The following is a 22,535-nucleotide window of genomic DNA, read 5'->3' as shown; positions in this document are numbered from 1 at the left end:
TTTGTGTCTTCTAAAATAATTCTGTCATATTTTGAAATCACTAGTCTCATAGCTAATAGATTTCTGGGTTTCTGAAATAAAAATGACTATCCAGTACTTAAAGCAGATGCTCTGGGGCGTATGGCCCATGAGGGTGTCCCTGTTTGTTTTGTTCCCAGGGTGGAAACCCTTTCATGGAGTGTGGTGCCTGCCATGTGGTAGAGTGCAATTGGTATTTACTTGTGAACGAGTAATTAAGACAGTTCAGTTTTACAGTGCAGGTATTAGGATAAGAATGGATAAGATAAAACAATGTAGCTTTTGGATACTTATTGGTAGAAAGGTATTGTATTTGTTTTCTAAGGCTATGTTATGGGTATGTTAAAAAAAGAATTCATTCTCGCCCAGTTCTGGATGCAAGAGGTCCAAAATCAAGGTGTTGGTGAGGTTGCACTCTCTCTGAATGCTTTAGGGCCATCTCTTTCATTGCCTCGTCTTTGGGGCTTGAACTCTAGGCCTGGGAGATGTCCCTCAGCTCTTCAGCTCAAGGCTAGTGCTCTACCACTTGAGTCACAGTGCCACTTCTGGTTTTCTGGTGGTTTATTAGATAAGAGTTTCATGGACTTACCTGCCAGGGCTGGCTTTGAGCTGCGATCCTCAGATCTCCGCCTCCTGAGTATCTAGGATTACAGGTGTGAGCCACCAGAGCCCTGCCCCTTGCCTTTTCTTAATCTCGTAGTGGTTGTTGGCAGTCCTTAGTGTTCCTTGGCCATGGCTGCACAACTCCAGTCTCTGCCTCTTCTTCACACATGGCCATCTTACCTCTGTGCATGTCTCTGTCCACATTTCCTTCTTCTTAGAAAGACAAGAGCCATATTGAATCTAGGACCAAACACTAACCTAATATGATGCCATTTTAACTTGATTATATCTACAAAGATTCTGTTTCTAACTAAGGCTACATTTACAAATTCAAGGTAGACATGATTTTTTTTGTAGCAAGGGGGCAGGGGAGAGGTGAAAATACTGTTTACTCAGTACAGAAATGCTAAGAATCTGAAGTATGTTGTTTACTAATGGGATCAAACATAAGAGACTGCCTGGTCAAGGCCAAGAGGGACTTACCCATGGCTAACAAATCAAAGTCTCAAACTCCTCTTTGTATTGATTTGATTCTTAAGCTCCAACATAATGGTAAAACATAGAGGACTCTATCACCTACAATATCTTACTGTGAATGAATTTCTCTTGTCTGTGAGCCAATTTGGATGAACCATGGGGTAAAAAGCACAAAAGCTAAAGCAAGAAAATAAGGAAGTAGTAGGGAGCTGACCCCAGTCAAGAAAAAGAGGGCAGAAGGTCGGGTGAATGCACGCAAAGACCAAGGATATGACCTTAGGACAAAAGGCAGCCATTAAATCTCTGTCTTTGATTCTGGTACCCTCCATCTTGTATGTGCATTTATCTGATTGGGGGAAGGGAAGGGAAGGGAAATAACAAAATGCTGAAAGAAGTACAAAAGATGACCCATTTCAACAATGATACTCACAGGATACTATGTCAGAAATGAACTTCATGGGGGCTGCTGGGCGGGGGAGGTGCAGGGGGAGGGAAGGGATAGTGGGAGAATGACAATGGAGTGGGTAACAATGTTCAATGACAAATGTACCTTACTCAGCATCTTTACAGCATCTTTACAATTAAAAAAAAAAAAGGCAGCCATTAGTACAGGCATCTAATTGTAGACAGTGAGCCCTGTTGCTGCACAATGGATGGTGCAGAGGTAAGACCACTGAAGATGTTATAGAAAAAACGTGAGCCACCTAAGATGAATAAACAGAGCTAGAGACTCAAGGTTAGGAGAGACAGCTCTTCCAAAATGCAAAGGACTCCCTAAGGGAAAGAGGCCACCTACCTGTGAGTCAGTATTTATCTGTTTCTCTCTGCTGCAACATCAGATACTCACTCCCTGGAGGGCCTAGAACCCAAGCAGATCAGACATTACTGTGCCAGGGATGTCAACTGAGTACGTGCCAGAGCCCCACCTGCAGCTGGTGAAGAACCTAGTAATGGTAATTGTACTGTGTGGCGAAAGAAGGCATGGCAGGCCTTGTTTCCCTGTAGATGGAAGGGCACCCTCTCTGGCTTGGTCGTCTCTGCCTATCTCTCCATACCACCTTTAGGCAATGCCAGGGAATGGCAGAGGAATACAGATCAGGAGACAGCTGAGCTGGGTGGCCTTGGAGAGTTACACTGTCTGAATTTCCACTGAAAAAATTAAAGGCAAATAGTCATGCAACACTGCCATTCTGGGGACATAGCTTATGCTAAAATATAATCTTCCTCCTTTTTTGGGTATCAAGTTTTATTTTTCAGATAGATCTGTGCTGTGATTTTTTTTTCCTGAGCTCAGAAAGATAATCTTACTCCTAACTTTGTTTGCTTTGTTGAGAAATCCTGATTCATCTGGGGCCTGGAGTTTCATTATGATTTTAATTTAAGACCTCAAATTGGGTACTTGGCAGAGATGAGTGAATTATGCATCCTGCAGCAGAGAGACTGGGATGCTGCTAAGGCTTTACATTCTGACAAATATATAATTTTTATGCTCTTCTCAGCTTAATTTTACTCTGCTGTGTATTGTAGGATTTTTTTTTCTTTAATGCTCCATTTTGAAGGGCAGGTTCTATTTAGCTTCTGGATTTGCTTGTGTAGGGGTGGAGATAGAGTGATGGGTGCAGATGAGACAATTCCCTAGGTAAATTTGGTGATACTGTTAATAAAGAATTTAAAATGCTAATTGAGCTCCTTATTTAACCAGTTCAAATTTCCCTCAGGATGATTACAATACCAATGATTAAAAGTTGCAAAGGTACCATAAACTTCCCTGGGTAGTGTTGTTTTTTTTTTCTTTATTCTTAAAAAATCAGTAATGCAAATGATTTCTCCAGCTTTTGCAGCACCATTTAAACATGGATTTTGATTACTTTAAGTTTGCAAATAAAAATAGAATCGTAAATGTGCCCATTTCCCACAATACAGGGGGACAGAGAGAGAAGAACAAAACACATCCCATGTTTAAGTAAGCAGTCACAAAAGGCCTTTAAATAACTCCACTTCCTACCATATTTTATTATCTTCTCTCAGTTTTACAGCATTATCTACCATCGAAATGCAGGGAGATTTGTAAAACACTATAGCATTTAAGTCATTACATTTTATAGCTAATTTCTAATGTGGATTTGATTTTTTATGAGCAGAAAAAGAATCTAATTTGCATTAGTGACAGTAACTAGAGAAATTTAACACCTGGCCCTGGTTGTACTAGAAATTGAATATTAGGTACTTGGGTGCTAAAAATGCATTCAGACTTCAAGGGGGATTTTTCATTTATTTATGTGCTGCTCTCATGTTTACCATTACAAAACTGTTCTTATTATGATGGAAGAAAACTCCCTGCCTGTAAGCCTCCTGGATATGCATTTTTCATTCTCTACAAGAGAAAAGGAACTATTTACCCATTAGCAAGAACGCATCCTGAGGGGGAAAAGAAAGCATCACCATTCCATGCATCTAAAAAAAAATCACAGCCATTCTGAGAGCAGCGCCTTGATTCCTGCTGGTCTCTCCCGGCTCCCCTCAGCACCTCTTGATGCTTGAGAGGAAGCATCCTTTATTTTTCTTTTCCTCCTTCCCCTCCCAAGCTCCTCCATGTCACTGTTTCTCTGATAGAAGGTTGGGTGCAGTGTATCCAAGCAAAATTAAACCTCTGCTAAGAAGATCCCATTGTTGTTACAAGAGCAATCCATATGTTTATAAAGTGTAGAAAATTAGGAACTGCAAAAGAGGCGAAGCTGGTGTTAAATGATATGGGAAGTGACACTTTACATAGCCAGTTACAATTAACACATCGATGGCATTTTGCTGGCTCCTTGCAGTGATAATGCTGTTGTCAAATGTGTTTAGTGCACCAAATCTCCTGGAGCCTTCAGCCAGGCAGCGAGCTTTTGACAGATTGAAGGTTCGGAGATAGGCTATCGTGACAGATGGAACCTGGCACCGATGTTCAGCTTTCGCCGATCACAGGGGACCTGCCCCCCTTATTCTGCAGGGCTCGGCTCTGCAACCTTCCCCCCTTCTGATGAAAGCAGGGGATGGCATTGTTAAATAGTGCATCTGTGTGAGTTAGACTCCTCTGATGAAAGCATAAGGCAGACGCGCTGTGAAGCAAAAGACAGCCTCGGCTCTAACTGCATTTCAGACAGACTTGAGGAAGACCCTAGGGAGCTGGGAGAAAACTTTGGTAAATTTCAGACAAAAAGAGGGAAAATAAAGATCACCCATTCATTTCCTCTCTTCAAAGGATATAAAAATACACCACTGATGACAAGATCTCAATTAATGATTTTCATAAATGTTTCCTCAAGCCCTCACTCTTTCTGCAGCCATGTGGAAGGGACTTTCTTCTCTTTCTACCATTACATTCTTGTATTAATCAATTAATTCCCAAACAATCCAAGGAAATCTAGAAGGAGCTGCCCAGGGGCACTGGGAATCCTCTACTCATTGGGAACTAATTCAATTACTCTAAGATGCTCTTTTTTTTTTTTTTGACATTGAGCTGGATTCTTGAATCTGGGTTTTAAAATCCAAGGCAAGAGCTTACACAGCTAGGCATAAATGGGAGGATAATATAGTTAATTAACCTTTCACCTTTTCCCTCCCCTCCCCTTGTAAAGAAAAACATTAGTCATTTGATTTCAAATGTCCGTTTATTTCAAAGGCTTTCTCTATAGCTCTTACAGCCCTTTCTTCTCGCTGACAAATTCCCCCTTAATTTCCCTAAACTGGCTGAAGAGTCCTCTTCCTTTGCAGTCTTAATTTTCAATTCTGCTCTCGCTCATACAGTTTGGGAGCAGCGAGTACTGCAGCCCATTTGAGGTATGATAATCAGCTGATTAGCTAGTGGAGTCTTTTTCCCTGAGGCTCTTTGTGTGCAAAATCCTCACACTCAATTGACATGTGGACATCATAAAGCTGATGAAATGCAGTTGTAATGAACAAGAGGAAGCCGCATCTGCAGCCGTCCAAATGAAGGACCCTTTCCTCGATCTCGCCATGCTAATTCAGAAAATCTGCTCTTAACATGTACTCCCCCTGGATTGCAAATCGAGCCACATCTCCATGAATGCATATTCAAGGAGTGAATTAGCCTCGGTGGCAAGTGAGGGCCCAGCCTTGGCCAGACTGATTCTAATTTCAAGACAGATTATACTGCATCAACCGTAGTAATGATGTGACAGTTCATTTGTGAGAGTCCTACGGTCAGGTTTACTATCCAGACAGACACAGGTGGACACAGAGAGCTAACAGGACTTCTTAGACAAGACCAAAGACTGCTGTCAAATTATTTCAGCTAAAATAGCCTAGTGAAGGAGAAAAGAGATCATGCATTAAAAAAAAAAATTAATGAGTCTTCCTATTTAAACCCTGGCTATAATGGCGGTCAATGGGTGTTTCTCTTCCCATTAGAGGTCCTTGTACACCCAGCAGTTGTTAAATTAGGAAGAAAGAGGTGAAATATCCCTCTGTACCTCTTTTCAGAGAGCTACAAGGCATGTTAAGAAATTTCCAAATGGATGAAACTTGGCACACAAGTTGGTTTGTTTTATATTATTTATTTATGTTCTCAGTTGAATTTCACAAGAATCAGTTTGGAACAGGAAAAACTTGCTGGCTCTGTGACAAGTTGCTAATAGCGTGGAGCAGCTTTGTTCATCACTAGTTTGGATCACCTTTGGTTGTCTGCCCTACCTTTTTTTTTTCTATGAATAAATGTTATCTAATGATGGTAAAGAAGGCTCACTTTTCTCTCTACAAGCTCAGATCCCTTTCCAGACACAGATTTATCTTTGAGATTCAGACAGAGGACAGGTATTAGCAGTATTATTTCAGTAGCAGTTGGGATATAAGCTCGGTGATGAAGTGACTTGGGCAAGGTCACTGCGAACCAGTCCCAGATCTCTTCCTTGAACTCATTCTCACCCCTTTCTACAGCACTAGACGCAAAAATACTCCAGGGAAAGATGTTGCACATCTATCGCTAAGAGATTCCTTCATAAGCATTGCTAATAAATATAGCACCTGCCTTAAAAGCAAATGAACAAGACAAGCCTAATAAGGCCTTGTTGTTACTGCCAGGCCATCCACCCAGAGTCTGTCTCCCAGAGTCTGTTCACACAGAGGTCCTTGTCAAGGAGCCCTGTTTCTGAGATCGTAGGGGCTGCTCTTCAGCCTCTTTATGGTTTTTATTATTATTTGCCTTCACATTGACCTTGAGCAATAGCCTTTCAATTTAACTTAACTCAGTAACTATGAAGTGTGTGTCTGTAAACACGATCATAGATTCTTCTTCTTCTACCATGTTTGGAAACAAAATTTAGAGTGGCTGATACAAGCTGTCAAGCAGGCCCCTCTTCTGGCATTCAGGTGGTACCCAGAAGATCACGGCCTGCTCACTATGGGCAAAGCAACTCAGAAACACTTCAGGGAAGAGAAAGTCCCTGAAGGCAAAAGCTCCTAACATTAATAGGTAGAAAAGACAGATGCACATCAGCAAACAAATCAAACAGTTCCAGCCTCATGCCAACTATGCCAAGACACACACGCAGCCCCAAATTTATCAAGTGGATGCCTTCCAAAATCTGCTTGTGCATCAGTGGTTTCAGACTTATGATGCCTTTTCCCATGTAAGTGGAGTTTTAAATGGTGTTTAGGTTTCTAGGCCAGCTGCCAACGTCATATTTAAACTATAGCACATTGAATAGACTTCTATCAGAACAGCATCACTGATAAGGCAGTGTTGGGCTTAGTGGTCTGGTAGCTTGTGTTCAAATCTTACTTCCGGTGCTTACTGTTCTGGGACCCTTACAAGCAATTTAATCTTGCTAGGCCTCAAGTTTCTTATCTGTGAAAGGGGTTAACAGCACGTATCTCATAAAATTATTAGAAGAATCAAGTGAGAAAAGACATACAGTAAAATATTTGATCTCATATATAGTAAATTCTCAATAAATACTAAACAGAAACAATAGTGATGTTTATATTTTTTAGTTTGTATTTCTCAGGTCTTTATTGCTAATCTCAGCTCAATGTCAAGGGTACACAGAGGCTTGTGTGGATGTATTTTGTTGTTTAGAAAGGGGACTTTTCTGCAGTCATAATTCTGCAGTCAGAATGGGTTCCAGTTCCCATTCAGCTTAGTTGCTTAAGTGTGTCCTTAAGCATGTTACCTAGTCTCTCTGTTCCTCATCTGTAAAATGGGGATATAATTAATATTTAATTCACAGGGCTAGCATGAAAAATAAGTTAACACATGCCAAATGCCATTTGCAAAAACTGTTTCAGTAAATATAGCTATTATAAGAATTCCTGGCTTGTCTTTGGCAATGACAAATGCAAAGGAAGGCAAAGTTCAGTTGGAGATTAATGACTGTCTCAAGGTTATTGAGACAGTAAATAATAATCTAGGATTTGAGGTTGGTCTTCAAATCTCTCATCACATACTCTTTTCAGGTCAGTTATCTTTGCCAAATACATCTGAGGTACCCAGTATGGCTTCTTAGCATTTATCGAGTCCCTCTTGGGTATAGAGCACTGGGCAACTCAAAAGGAGGAGTTGTGCTCTAGACTCCAAACCAAGGGTTGGTAAAGTCAACTGCAACTATAGGTCAATGAGATTGCTGGGTGAAAGCAGTTTACCTTTCTAAATGGCTGAACAAATTCAAAAGAGAGGAAATATTTTGTAACATGTGAAATCATATAAAATTCCAAACAGTCTTTGTAAATAAACGGAGTTTCAGTGGAACCCACTCACACCAATTGTGTGCAAGAGCTTTTGTGCTACTTAGAGGTAAGAAGTGCTAGTGGCCCATAGCTAAAACACTCACTAACCAGCCCTTTGTGGAGAATATTATTTGAACTCTGCTCAAGAGCCAAGAAAACCTAGCTTACCACTGAGAGTGTTCAGTGGCCCCATTGGAGGCATACACATTCCATTCACAGTGGCTGAAGTGAACACACCATTGTCTTGCACCCTCTGCTGTCTTCTGAAGTGCCCTGGCCGTACAGTGGTTAGGGCAATAGATTTAGGAAGTTTTCTTGAGTTCATGTGTTTCCCTGTGCTTCCACAAAATGTTGTACATCTGGATGTAGTCTTTATGTTAAAACGATGCACACACTTTTTGCCCATATGAGATGAAAAGATTTTCTCATTTTTTTTTCACAGTTCCTATTATATAGAATATCTGGTACTTGGTAATATAGTATCAGCACAGTTTTTGGTAAATCAGATGATGGCTAATAGACCAGGAAATTGTTATGGAGAAGTTTCTATCTATGATTATATATATGGTATATACTAAATATGGCAATTACTTTATCTCAAGATACTAGCCAGCAGGACTTCTATACAATGCTAGTAGGTAAGTAGCTAGAAGTTTCCAGAACCTGAGTTTGGGAACTAGAGTACAGCAATCATTTAAAGTTGACACCTAGGAGGAGCATCTATAAAAGAGGGTGCTCAGCCAGAACTGGTTCTATGTGCTGTGCTAAGGAGTCTGGCTTAACGTGGAAGAGACACTAGGGGGCTGTGGATGGTGTTAGAAATGGAGTCTTTTGTTTTGGAACAAGATCTGTTGGTGTGGAAACTGAATTGGAGGAAAAGAAGAGCCAACCTACAACAGTGCCATGGGGCATGAGGGTTAGGAAGGCATGTAGCTAAGAGGTTGGAGTTTAGATATAGGTATATTGATAAAGCTGAACAGCTGGGTTAATGAAATGCCATTTTCTGATAGTCAATAAAGGAAGCAATACTTAAGGTCAAGTTTTATTTGTTCTAATATACCTAAGCTAAGAAAAATTCATGGGTATTTGTATGTTTGTATAATCACATTGGGACCAATATAGAGTAGTGGCTAGGAATTCAGGCCTTGGATTTGGCTCTTTATTCCTCCTCCCCCCACCCCTCTTTATTTAGAGAATGCTGGGATTTGAACCCAAGGACTCATATATATATATATATATCTATATATATATATATATATATATATAGTCAGTTGTGGGGCCTGAACTCTGGGCCTGGGAACCGTCCCTCAGCTCTTCAGCTCAAGTTGAGTGCTCTACCACTTGAGCCACAGCACCACTTCTGTTTTTTTTCTGCTTATGTGGTGCTGAGGAATTGAACCCAGGGCCTCATGCATGCAAGGCAAGCGCTCTACTACAAAGCCACCTTCCCAGCCCCCTCATATGTTTCTTAAGCAGGCACTGTGCCACTTGGGCCCCTGTGGCAGTCCCTATTTGTGTTGGTTATTTTCAGGATAGTATCTCATTTTAAGCAAGAGCTGCCCTGGACTGTAATCTTGCTGTTTGTACTTTTGTTGCTGGGATGACAAGCATTCTCCATTGTGCACAGGCATTGTGTTTCTCTTGTATCTTGAGATGACAGGCCTACACCCTGTGTCCAGCTCTTGATTGAGATACGATCTCATGAATTTATATGCCCAATCTTGTCTTGGACCATGATCTCCTGATCTCTGTCCAAGTAGCTAGGATGACAGACGAATTACTACACCCAGCTGAAACTTAACTCTGAGATCTTGAGTAACTCAGTTTACTTCTTTAACCCCCCATTTCTTCTGCTTTTATCCCCCCCCCCCACACACAGGTCATGTGAGGAAATAAGAAAATGATGCATGTTCAAGTGCATATCAGAGTGCCTGGTCATCAGCAAGCAGTAAATTAATGTGATTGTTATTATAGAATGCTTTGTGTTTCCTCTAGGTACAATCTCCTCAAGCCTTAGCTATGTTTGCATTCTAGAAAGATATATGAGAAGACTTTTGGTTAAACTGGATTTTTAAAGTACTAGATACCTAAAATAAAAGTTTCAAAGCACTATGCTAATAAGAGTTTAATTCTTAGAAGCCCAGAAACAATTTAATGGGCCTATTTGGTTAAATTAAATACAGTTCTTGGAAATCAGCTCAAATGCACAGGTTGCTATTCAAAGGTTCCAGAGAGTGCCACTTGCCTGCTTGGGAAGCCGCAAACAAGGTCAGTATTGATAGCTCACGCTTCAGTGAGTGTATCAATTTAAAGCTTCATCAGTGATTCTCACTCATCTGCAGCCTGCATGGCTGTTGTCTTGTAAGAACCGGGTGACTTACGAACCTATTAAGTAACTTCTCCACTTGTGCTCTAATGAGTCTATTGTTTCCTGGGAAGAACACAAACACCTGAGTACAAGCACAAACCCAAGCACAAATAACAGGGCCCAGGGCCAGGCAGATTTTGTTTTGATTTCTTGTGCGTGCTGGTAATTTTGCCTCCTCTGGAGTTGTATCTCTTTTCCTCTCCCTTCCCTTCCCTTCCCTTCCCTTCCCTCCCCTGTCCTTCCCTTCCCTTCCCTTCCCTCCCCTGTCCTTCCCTCCCCTCCCCTTCCCTTCCCCTCCCCTCCCATCCCCTCCTCTTCCCTTCCCCTCTCTTCCCTTCCCTTCCCTTCCTTCTTCAATCTTTCCTCCGCCTTCCTCTTTCCCACTCTTTCTTGATTTTTCCTCCTTTTTGAAGTACTGGGGTGTGCTTGCTAGGCAGTCACTGTATTACTTGTATCACATCCAGTCCTTTTTTTCTTTAGTTATTTTTCAGGTCCAAGCTTGTGTTTTTGCTTGGACTGGTCTCAGATTATAATCCTTCCCATCTCTGCATATTGAGTTGCTAGGGTCACAGGTGTGAGCCACCTGGCCTGGCACCATGCCTCCCTCAATGCAGTGCTACATGTGAGAAGGATACAATGGGGGTATCAAGCCCGAAAAAGGACGGTTACTGTCCAGTTCAAAGAATTCTGGTTGTAGCTGCCTTATCTGCCATGGGGGCTTAGTGCGTGTCCTTCTGGAGTTTTAGCAATAGAGACATATCTCCTGTTGCCCCTGTCTTAACAGTGGAGATGCCATCACCCCTACTCTTGGCTCCTTCCAGAGACGGCATCATGGAGACACCAGCCAAAGAACTCCTATGTAGCTCCACTATGGAGGAATTTCTGTTACCATGGTTTGAGATTAGTGTCTCATGAATACATAGAGACACATAGTCACATAATACAGACATTCACACATATGTACAATATCACTAGTAAGAGTTGAAAGATAAAAATTAATATGCTAACCTCTGGTCTTAACATTGCCTGATAAAATTACATTTCTCATTGATAAAATGGAAAATTATTCATCATTTATAAAATATGTATCCATTTTATCAGAGTCCCTCTTAGAAAGGAAACTAGAGAATTATATCTAAATAAGATTTTTAGGGCAGGGATTGGTAGAATTCAGTAGCATTGCTGTGCTGTTCCGCTTCAGAAATAGAAAATTAGAGTAGAGTAGAGCAGAGAGGAGAGGAGAAAGGGAGAAGGGGGAGAGGGGCATTAGACACTTTGCAGGAGACCAGGGATTACTCAGAAAGATGGTTGTTTTCTGTGGTAGAACCATAAGAGGATTTTAAAGAAGTCCAATACTGTCGGCACAGGCCATCTTCCCGAAGCTTTAGGAATTGCTCAGGGAGTTCAATAGGAAAATAAGGATAAGGGGTGCTGTTCTCTGGGCCTGGGTTGAGGTAAGGGACAGGAGAGTGGGGTAACAGAAGAGTCTAAGAGTCAAGAAGTCAGTCAAGTCATGAGCAGCCAATAGCAACCAGGACAACATAAGCTCTTGAGAGTTTTCAGAACTTGTGGGAAAGAACTTGAACTTCCAAGGATAGAGGCCTGGATTCTAGCAAGAATTTCATTTCCACTCTTTGTGTCTAGAGTAGCTGTGCTTGAGAACCTGGCTCCCTCAAACTCTGCAATTACCAGCACCTATCTTTCACTGACATCTAGGCCTGTAGTCTCAGAGGTTTTATGTCCTGTCTTGAAGATGTTTTCTCTGAGTATGACAATCAACACGCACTTGGACCTTGAAACATAATGGGTCACACAGAGAACTGGGAAAGTGGGAATTACATAATTGAAATCTCTTAAGCTTACTATCATAAGCTCTCCTTTCTGGTTCTGCCCTCCCATCACTTCATTATAGAGATGGATGGCTATGGGCCACTGAGGTAGTGGGCTCCCCATTGCTGGAAGGATTAAGCTGAGCTTGAGTGACCTGCTGACTGGAAGGTTGGTTGAGGGATTCTCACTTCAGGCAGAGAGGCTCAGCAGACAGGCTCTAGTCCCTTCAAAAGCTTGAGCTTCTATTGTGTAGGGGAGGATGCCAAACTTTCGGACAAGTTTAAAATCTACCAAATGCCAGTGGCTGTTTCTAAAAAAATGTATATGTAGCTGTTCCCACATCTCTGTTAAGCTGCTCTAGCACATACTAATTCTGTTCTCCTTTCTTAGGAGGAAGGAGTAGAGCTTTGGCCCTTCTCCAGGACTCAGGGTGGCAGGCTGCCCACACTGACCCCTGCTGGAAGCAGCACTTGGCAGGCAGGGGACCACCCAGAGCCCACTGGGAGCTGCAGGGGACCTTTTTGTCTCTATCATGGATCCCATGACCACATGGGGTTGCTGGAGTCCCATCATACCTGTCTGTAGAGGTATGGGGAAGAGGAAAGGAAAGGACAGGTGAAGGAAGAGTGCCTCATAACCACAGTCATAGTCACAGCATGTGTGTAAGGAGCTCTGGGGTGAAGGAGGTAAGGGTCTGGGAGGGTGGATGTGTGTCTTCCTTGGCAGGGCAGAGTTGCATTTCTTTTGAGTACCTCTTATTGTCTCTTCTCTTTTCTTGAAAAGTCTTTGTGAATAGGCAGGAGGAGGGAAACCACAGCTTTGCTTACATTCAAACACAGATGTATGGAGAAAATGCACTTTTGAAATCTGGTTCTATAAGTGATTTATTTTCTCCATGAACACCTGCTCAGAGTGTCAGGAAAAATGTATTTTTAAAATTCACTCCAATTTAAAGTTTAATCTGCTAAAAAATAATTTGCAAATGAATTGTTCTATCTCTCCGATGATACTTTGAATGTTTTTGTCCTTCCAAAAATTCCTGTGTTGGAACTTTAACCCAATGTGACAGGATTAAGAGATGAGGCTTTTCGATAAATGATTAAGTCAGGGGGGTGGAACTCTCATGACTGGAATCAGTGAGCTTATAAAGGAGCCCAGTGAAATAGCCCCCATTTTCCTCATTCTGTCCTATTACCATGTCAGGACACAACATTTGTCCTCTTCAGAGGGCATAAATCAGAAGGTCTTTGGGAACAAAGATTGGGACCTTATCAGACAGTGAACCCTACCAGGATTCTAGCTTCCAGAACTGTGTAAAAATAGGACTTCTGTTCTTTATAAACTATAAAGGCTCTAGTATTTTGTTACAGTAGCTCAAATGGACTAAAAACACTCATAGATACCTTGCCGTCTCTGCCTTGGGTGGTTTTTGGATGTATATGGGCACAGGTGACTTCAAGAAACAAGGAGAGACAGGCACTCTGATCCAAGTGTCTTTACCTCATGCAGTAACTCTACCATTGGTAGAGGTCACCTGGCCGGCACTGGCCAGTGACGTGCTCTGATCAAGTAGCTTATGATCTTGTCATTTTGCTGGCTTGATGGAAGCATGACATGTCTGTTCACCTATCTCTTCTTGGTTCTAGTTCTTTGGAGTTGCTGGAGTTTACAAATAAAAATATGTTCAAATAGTACATTCAGTACACAGTCCTGCTTATCTGAACGCAAACTAAATTGGATTGCCTGCATTTTATTCAGCTCTCCTGATCCTGGACCCTGAACCAACGCAACAAAGACAGGGATCCCGTTGAGGGACCCTTTTCTGCAGATTCACTTAAGAGACACAGGGCACCTTTGGACATGTGGGCTCCTTCTGTGCCCCAGGATTCATAGCTGGCATGGGAAGGCTGAAGTCAGGCCCTTTTTTGCTAAACACCTCCACCAGACTGCCTTTTTCCCTGATGTGGTCTCCTATACTTGTGCTGGGAGGCTAAGTGCTTGTGCCTAGAGTCCCAGGGGCATGGCACAGTCCTACCTGCCCCATGATCTTTCTTTTCTGTTCACCTTCTGCTTCTGCTTTTCTCCTTGGCACTCAGATCCTCTAGGCCAAAAGCAGTTTCTTTTTTATTCATGCCATGGAATGGATATTCCTTCTACCAACTAAGCAGCCAGCCTCTGGTCTGGCTGACAGAGCAGAAAGAATGTTTTCCATGCATGACAGGAGAATGCACTGACCAGCATTCTCTAGCCTTGGTTCTGCTTATGTTAAAGACAGCATTAGAGAAATGTGGAAAAGCCTCAAGCTAATCATCTGGTTGACACCATTATAGCCTTCCTACAAAGTCCTCTTTTGCATGTCAAGTATCAGAGTCTCTTCAAGTATCAGAGTCTCTTTTATTGTGTTTCTTGGCGTTTCTCTGTGCCTATCCTATTCTCATAGAGATGTGGGTATTACCATCTGATCGGACAGATGATCAGCAACTCAGAAAAGCAACAGAAAAATCATACTGTTATTAGTTTACAATATCTCTTCATGTATTCACATCATAAGAATTTCCTTTTGAGCTGAACATCCTCCTTCCTTCTGTACTCAGAGGTTTCTTGTACTATGGCCTTCTATTATGAAGGTTTTTGTCTCCTGACATCTTCAGGTGATAAATCAAGTTCTGGGCAGTAAAATATTTAAGGTTTTGATTGAATTATGACACCTTTCAAAAACATAGAAAGGTAAAAGTTTAAAAAAGCAGCAACCCCTCCCAGATATGATTCTTCACACAGGATCTGTAACTAACAACTTTATAAAATGTAAAAGACACAAAAATTATTTACAGCCTTTTGTTTCCAGCCCAAATTTCATATGTATAGTTTCATAGTGTTTTAAGCTGCAGGTTTGCATTCAAAAATAAATGATCAAGGGAGGGGGCATGACTCAAATGGTAGAGCGATTCACCTAGCAAGCACAAGACTCTGGATTCAAACCCAGTAAATCCCAAACAACAGACAAACAAAAAAAAGGTAAATAATTCAGGTATTAGGACTGAAGTGCATTATAGCATAGGGCAGTGCAAAAATGGGAAATAATCTCACACACTTTCAATCCTAGCTACTTGGGTGGTAGAGATTGGGAGGACTATGGTTTGAGGCTTGCCCAGGCAAACATAGTGAGATCCTCTCAACAATTAAATCAGACGTGATTTGTTTGTAATCTGGGGCACTCAGAAGGTATAGATAAGAGGATTCAAGATTGACTCTAGGCAAAAAAACTCCAGATCCTATCTGAAAAAGAACTGCAGTACAAAAGACTGCAAGTATGGCTCAAGTACCTACCTGGCAAGCACAAGACCTTGAATTCAAACTGTAATACTGGAAAAACAAAGAAAGAGGGATGGGGATGAGTAAAGCTACAGCACACATTCCCCATGGTTTACAACAGCTTTCCTTTAGACTACTAAAATGTTTGAGGCAATACAAAAATAAAAACTGATAAAATAAAATGTTTGAGGCAGAAGCCAGGTGGGAGCCAATCGTTCCAATCTCCATCTTCTGTGGATGGAGAAAGGGGTCAGGTGATCTCTTCTCTCACCAGTAGGGGGCAGAACTGGGAACCTCCCCTTCCTTCCTTTAGAAAAGTTGGTACTTCTCCCATGGCCTACCTGTTGGCCCCCCCATCACCCACCTCCCGTCTACTGATTAACAAAAATAGGCTGCCACACATTCTGGTATCAAGAATGTCGTAAAGTTTAAATTGGACTATCTTGTAATTAAGCACATTTTTAAAAGTTTGAAGGTGGGCTATACACTCTGCTTCAGCATATTAACTCTTTCACAAGGAGGAAGGGGAATTTAAACAGAAGACAAAAAGGGAAACCACATCCTTTATTTGGTAGCAGTGAAATCTGTTCAGTGCTATTGGATTATAATGAGCCAACTTTTTAATCTCGAGTCTGTGCCTCGGGAAATACAACCCTCAGAAATAAACAACAATTTTCACACTTTTAAAAAAAATTAACAATGGTGGGGAAAGTTTTCTTACCTAGGGTCAGTTCTATAGGTTTTGAGAGTTTTTTTGTTTTTGTTTTTGTGTTTTTGTTTTTTTTTGGGGGGGGGGTCTGGTTGTGGGCCTGAGTGCTGTCCCTTAGCTCTTCAGCTCAAGGCTAGCGCTCTACCACTTGAGCCACAGCGCCATTTCCGGCTTTTTTCTTTTTGCTTATGTGGTGCTGAGGAATTGAACCCAGGGCCTCAGGCATGCAAGGCAAGTGCTCTACCACTGAGCCACCACCCCAGCCTTTGTGTTTTTTTTAAACTGTTCTTTTTTTCTGAGATGCACTCATGTTCTGCATCATTGCATAAACAGAAAGAAGATCTAAAGACTTTATATTCAGATTTAAGGCACTGTATGGTCAGATAACACTTCAAAGTGTATATGCAACATTTTTAGGCTTCCAAAGCCCAACCTAGACCCAGGAACTCAGGGGCAGTGCTTTTGGTTTAGAACTCTTGTTTATGCTTCATTGATTTGCAAAACTTGAGAAGAGCTTTATAATTCTAGCACATGCCACTTTTGCAGTGTGACTTGGCTCTTAGCTCCAGCACTGAAAATGCAAGCACCTGGATAGAGAGGTCTCCACTTCCCCGTTGGTTTCCTGTGGTTCCCTCTATTAAGTTTTGCATGTGGCACACGTTCCATCTGATATTCACTGGCACTGCCTTGAGAGTGGAGTCCATGACCAGCAGAAAGGATAGAATTTTTAAATGTACATGGATTTTTTTGTTTTGTTTTGTTTTCAGAAGAAGCTGACTCTAGGAATGACCCTGTCTCTAATACTGCCTCGGAAAGCACTGCTAGCCTCAAATTCCACCTCTGACTTCCAAGTCTGGCAGCCACCTCAGAGCACTAATAGGGAAAGCTGTGACTTGCTCGGTAATAACACACTGCCTTGGAATAATCACTTTCAAATGAATCAACAACAGCAGTTATTTGCCTGATCTAATTAGCATCACCTTATTTTGAGCAGGCAGAAAAAGGTTGGCATGTTCTGTATGATGCGCCATGTAGCAAATTATATACACAAAGCAACATCATAGGGTCAGGAGCTCACCTCTGTGGCTGAGGGCTTCCAAGCAGCCCCTCCCCACCCCTATTTCTTTCCTACACTAGCTCAGTATAACAACTGTGAGGAAATCTTTAATTTGCCATGTAGCCCAAATGAGGTTTAAGTGTTTAAGAAAACTTGCTCTACAGGAATATTGTTAAGAACAAAGATGAAATTCCCTTTGCATCCAAGAATATTCAGAATATTTAATGTGAGAAATCAAACTCTCATTTACCTGGTAGAAATGTTAAGAAAGAAAGCCTTACCCTGAGGTTCTTCCTAAAAGAGATGAAACTCTGTCTTGGGAACCTAATCTATGGGTATTGTATGAAGGGAAGGCTGGAAGTAAAAACCAGATGGGTGGCTCAGTCCTTAGGAAGGAGAAGTGCCACCAAGCTGGAGGAAAGCTGATGTGTGACAAACAGCTGGCTCGTGGTCCAGTTGGATGTGGGAGCTCCCTCTCATTCGAAGAGGCTGCAGGACCTTGGATGGTGCCATGGGACAAATGTTTGGGGAAATCAACTCAGGCAGTGGTGGGCTAGAGCCAGAAAAGTGCATCCCGTTCCAAACATGATCAAGATTGATCACAAGAGTCCTATCTCCATATTCTCAGACTTATGTGAGATCCTAAGGCAAGGGAGAACTCCTCTGTGATGACTGAGATAGAAACTCCATCTGCTCTGCTCAGATTGAAGCCATGTGTAATTTGAATTAGAAAGGTAAAATGTAGACTGTAGAGCTACACTTCCTGCATTCATAAATTGGGTCTACACACTTGCTACTTGAAAGAATTTGGGTAGGGGCCTAGAAACTTATCTTTAAAATGAGAAAATTACATCATCTACTTTATAAGGTACTGAGAGGATAGGGTTCATATATTTGAAGTCCATCTTAGAACACAGTCTGGTATGTACAAAGTGCTTTATTTCCTCTCAATCTTGTTGGGGTAGTATGGCAGGGTATATTCATAAACAGCCCTCAGTATCTTCAGATCTCCTCAAAATTCACAAATATTCACATCTCTATTATAATGGGGACTAGGTGTATCTCAATTGTAAGGCACTTGCTTAGCATGTGCACAGCTCTGGGTTCTATTCCCCATACCATAAACATACACATGCACATACAACATATATATATATATATATATATATATATATATATATATATATATACATACAATGGTGTATTTGCATATAATATACTTTAACTCTCAATTACTTATAATATTAATGCAATATGAATGCTATTTAATAGTTGTACATATTTTAGGGAATAAAAATAACAAGATGCTGGGTGCTGGTGGCTCATGCCTGTAATTCTAGCTACTCAGGAGGCTGAGGATCATGGTTCAAAGCCAGCCTGGGAAGGAAAGGCCATGAAACTCTTATCTCCAATAAATCACCAGAAAACCAGAAGTGGTGCTGTGGCTCAAGAGGTAGAATGCTAGCCTTGAGCTGACGAGCTGAGGGACAACGCTCAGGCCCAGAGTTCAAGTTCTATGACTGACCAAAAAAAAAAAAAAAAAAAAAAAAGTAAAGTCTGTATGTTCAATAGAGATGTATTTTTGTGTGAATTTAAAAAAAATTGGCAGCACTGGGTTTGAACTCTGGGTCTTCGACTTGCTAAGCAGGCATTTCTACTCTTCTGGCTTTTTCATTTTTGTTATTTTAGAGTAAGATCTCAACTTTTGCTTGGGTCAGTCTGGACTATGATCCTCCTATCTATGTTTTCTATATATTTGGCATGACAGGCATGGGCCACCATGCCTAGCCTTTTATTGGTTGAGATGGATCTGGAAAACTGAAATGGTGATACTCCCAATTTTTGTCTCCCAAGAAGAAAGAATTTCAGGTATGAGCCACAATGACTGGTTTTGAATGACTATGCTACAGAGATAGTTGTATTACTGGCTTGTGTCTTTTGTTAAATGACCTCTCTAGAAGAAGACATTTAAGATGGTTCATTTAATTTAAAATTAGTTTTTGGTTCTGTTTTTCTTGAGACAGATTCTTACTAGGTAGCCTAGGCAGGCTTTGGACTTTTCGTTTTCCTGTTTCAGTTTCCTGGGGATTAAGATTACAGGCATGAGCCACCATGTTTCCACACAGTTAATTTTAAATTGCATATTCTTATAGTGCATTAGTGTCCACATGTCTTTTATCTTTGCTTTCACATTGTCTCTGTTCTCTCATACTATTTTTATTCTAGTAAGCTGGAAACTATTCAGTCCTTGTGTCCTTACCTGTGGCCCTAAATTCCTGATACAATAGGCAGCCAGCAAATAGACTTTAGGTTGAATTGAAGCCTGATTCTTTGTAGGGACCCATCCAAGTGTTCAGCTTAATGAAAGCTTTCTAATGGAAAATGCCTTTACAAGGAGTTATTTGGAGTTTATGATCCTAAGGCTCCATGATATATAGGTGCCAGGAGATAGCATGGATAAGTAGAGGGGCAGTGGACTTCCAGCCTTCTCTCCTCAAAGCTTCCAGGTATGAGGAAGAAGTTGTGCTCTCTAAAGAGAGCAATTCCAGGCCCGAAGACCTTTGTCAAGTGAGCATTGGAAGGAACCCAGGTTGACCTGGGTCAGGGATCTGAGGGAGGGAGGAGAACTGTTGTTCTAGAGCGAGTAGAGAGTGGAGTGGAGACTGGGTTTCTCTTTTTCCTCTGGTCATAGCAAGAGAGCAGGAAGCCAAAGATATATTTTGTTTCTGTGAATTCCATGATGTGTCACCAACCAAGTGTCTCGAAACATTTAAAAAACCTTAACAAATATGGGGGAAAAAAGCATTTGAAGGAAACAGCAGGGTGGACTGTGGATTAATATTCGGAGGGTAGCAGTAGCCATGGACACTGATAACAGGGAACTAGCTCTGTGTTAGGCTTGCGTGTATCATTTCATTTATTCCTCACAGAGGCTGGAACAAGCACGTGACTATTTTCTCCAGAGGAAAAAAATGAAGCTGGAAAGGATGTTAACTGATGATACAAAGATATAGAGTATATTGTCCTTCAACAGGAAAGAGTGATCCAACCTGGCTGGGGCCAACCAAGTTCTAAGTGCCAATAAAGATGGTGGCTGAGGCAGAAGGAAATTCACTTTTCTCTGAAGTATTGGTCAAAGTGAATAAGGAGTTCAAATTCCACACTTTAATAATAATGAATAATAATATACTTTTAAAGTTATTTTCAAGATTAAAATGCTAACATTTTTTTATTTCAGGAGAAAACAAATAAAATGAGATGGAAGGTTAGCAAAAGTAAGGACCATAGAAATACCTGGAAGGAACAAAACTCAGAAAGCATAAAGTGAGATGAGAAGCTTGTGCTCAAAGGCTTGCTTTTAACTGCATGGACAGGCCAAGTGCTCTTGACTCTGTTTAGCTATAAATCTACACAAGGTGACATAGAGGCTAGAAGTAGCGGTAGAACAAGGGGTTACCTTAGTAACTCAAATAAAAGAAGGCCAAGGACGTGGCATTATTAATATCAAATGCTATGGAAATCAAAGGAAAACCCAAAGACAGTTTTTAAATGAATAGTTGAGCCTCCAATGAAGAAGGGCCTTTGTGCTCAATAATAGTAAAGGATATTAATAACATTGCCTGCAAAATTGTGCCTTATTAAAGTCACAAAACAGACTATAATGTAGTCTAGCCCAGCCTCCCAAACCGCAGACCCTGCTGGGTTAGCAACATTATTGTAGACCCTTGGCCAACATATCCTCCTGCCCTGGGGCTCCAGCCCCTACAGATGGTTCCAAGGGATTTCTTTATTTGCTTCCTTCCCTTACCCTTCTTTGTGACGCCTGTAAACATACCGCACAATTACAAAGTCGCAGCAGCTCACAATATTGGAACAGAGACACCCTGTTAAACCCATTCCTGACAGCTGTGAGCCCCTTTTATATTTCAATTATAAGATCAACAACTGTAACTGCTGGCAGACCATTACCACCCAGTGTTCAGAGAGTCCTAGAACAGGGCAAAGCTGGGCCCTAGGACTTTGCCCAAAGGAGGGAAGGGAAGCTAGGAGGAGCTGTTTAACTCCTTACCTGTGGAGCCTATCTCCAACCTAAAGGACAAACTCAAGTAAACACTCAGGTCTACTACAGACTATGCCAACTACCCCACCACTGCCTAGGCCTGTTCGAGCTTTCATTCATCAATTAATTAATTAATTCCATCCATTCTGGTAACGATACCAGAATTTGTATGGGGGCATAAAGACTGGTTGTTTCCTGATGGCTGTTAGTTCTAAAACTAAATGTTTCTGGAAAGAACAGCCTTGGGCTCATTTCCTTGGAATGTAAAGAGTTTTACATTGACCGGTGCCAGTGGCTCATACCTATAATCTTAGCTACTCAAGAAGCAGAGGTAGTAGAGGAAAAAACAAAGGAGGAGACAACAATGCTTGATAAGAAATGTAGTTATTACCTTGCTCATGTAACTGTAACCCCTCTGTACAGTATTTTCACAATAAAAAAACTTATTAAAAAAAGAGAAGCTGAGATATGAGGGTTGCAGTTCTATGCCAGCCCAGGCAAAAAAGTCTGTGAGACTCTTACATTCAATTAACCACCAGAAAACCAGAAGTGGTTCTGTGGCCAAGTGGTAGAGAGCTAGTCTTGAGCGAAAAAGCTCAGGGACACAGCCCAGGCCTTGAGTTCAAGCCCCATGACAGACAAAATTAAAAGGAGCTTTACCCTGCCCTAGGCTCCTAGGATCCCTCACCCAGCCTATGACTTTAATCAGCCATGGACTCTTCCATGTCATTGGCCAGTGGGGTTATACTATCTGGTTAAAGAAAATGTCCACCTTTGCTGATGCCACTACATCATCAGCTAAATTATCCCTAAAGAGCTGAGAAGGAGGTCTCCATGTAGGGCCTTTGTCCCCAGAAGCTCTGCTCCTAAATCTACCCCATCTTCTTTTCTTTTAGGAATTAAATTAGACCTTCTCTCATCCCCAGGTTTCACTGAGTTTTCTAGTTCAAAACTCAGCTGAACTTAAGGGCAATTGGAAAATATTTATTGAGCTTTATTGCTAAGGAGCTCAGAACTGCTAAATAAAAAATTGTTCTATATGATCTTACTATATGATGATGAAGCCCACACATGTGTGTTCAATAATCCTTCATTATTCATAGTTTTGTTTTCTATAATCAATCATGGTTAGAAAACACTAAATGGAAATTTCCAGAAATAAAAAGAAGTTATGTTTTAAATTGCATGTCATCCTGAGTTATGAGAAGAAATCTCAGACCATTCTGTTCTATCCTACTCAGGATGGGACTCATACCTAGCGCATCTATATTGTATATGCTGCCTGCCTTTGGGTTGCTTAGTAGACATCTTGGCTATCACATGTATTGCAACAGTATCTCAGTGCCTGTCTTCAAGGAACATGTTTTAACCTAAC

This window comes from Dipodomys spectabilis, unplaced genomic scaffold, assembly GCF_019054845.1.
Source record: "Dipodomys spectabilis isolate Male_0828 unplaced genomic scaffold, ASM1905484v1 ptg000174l, whole genome shotgun sequence".
NCBI classification, from domain to species: Eukaryota; Metazoa; Chordata; class Mammalia; order Rodentia; family Heteromyidae; genus Dipodomys; species Dipodomys spectabilis.
This window is presented reverse-complemented; position numbering follows the sequence as displayed.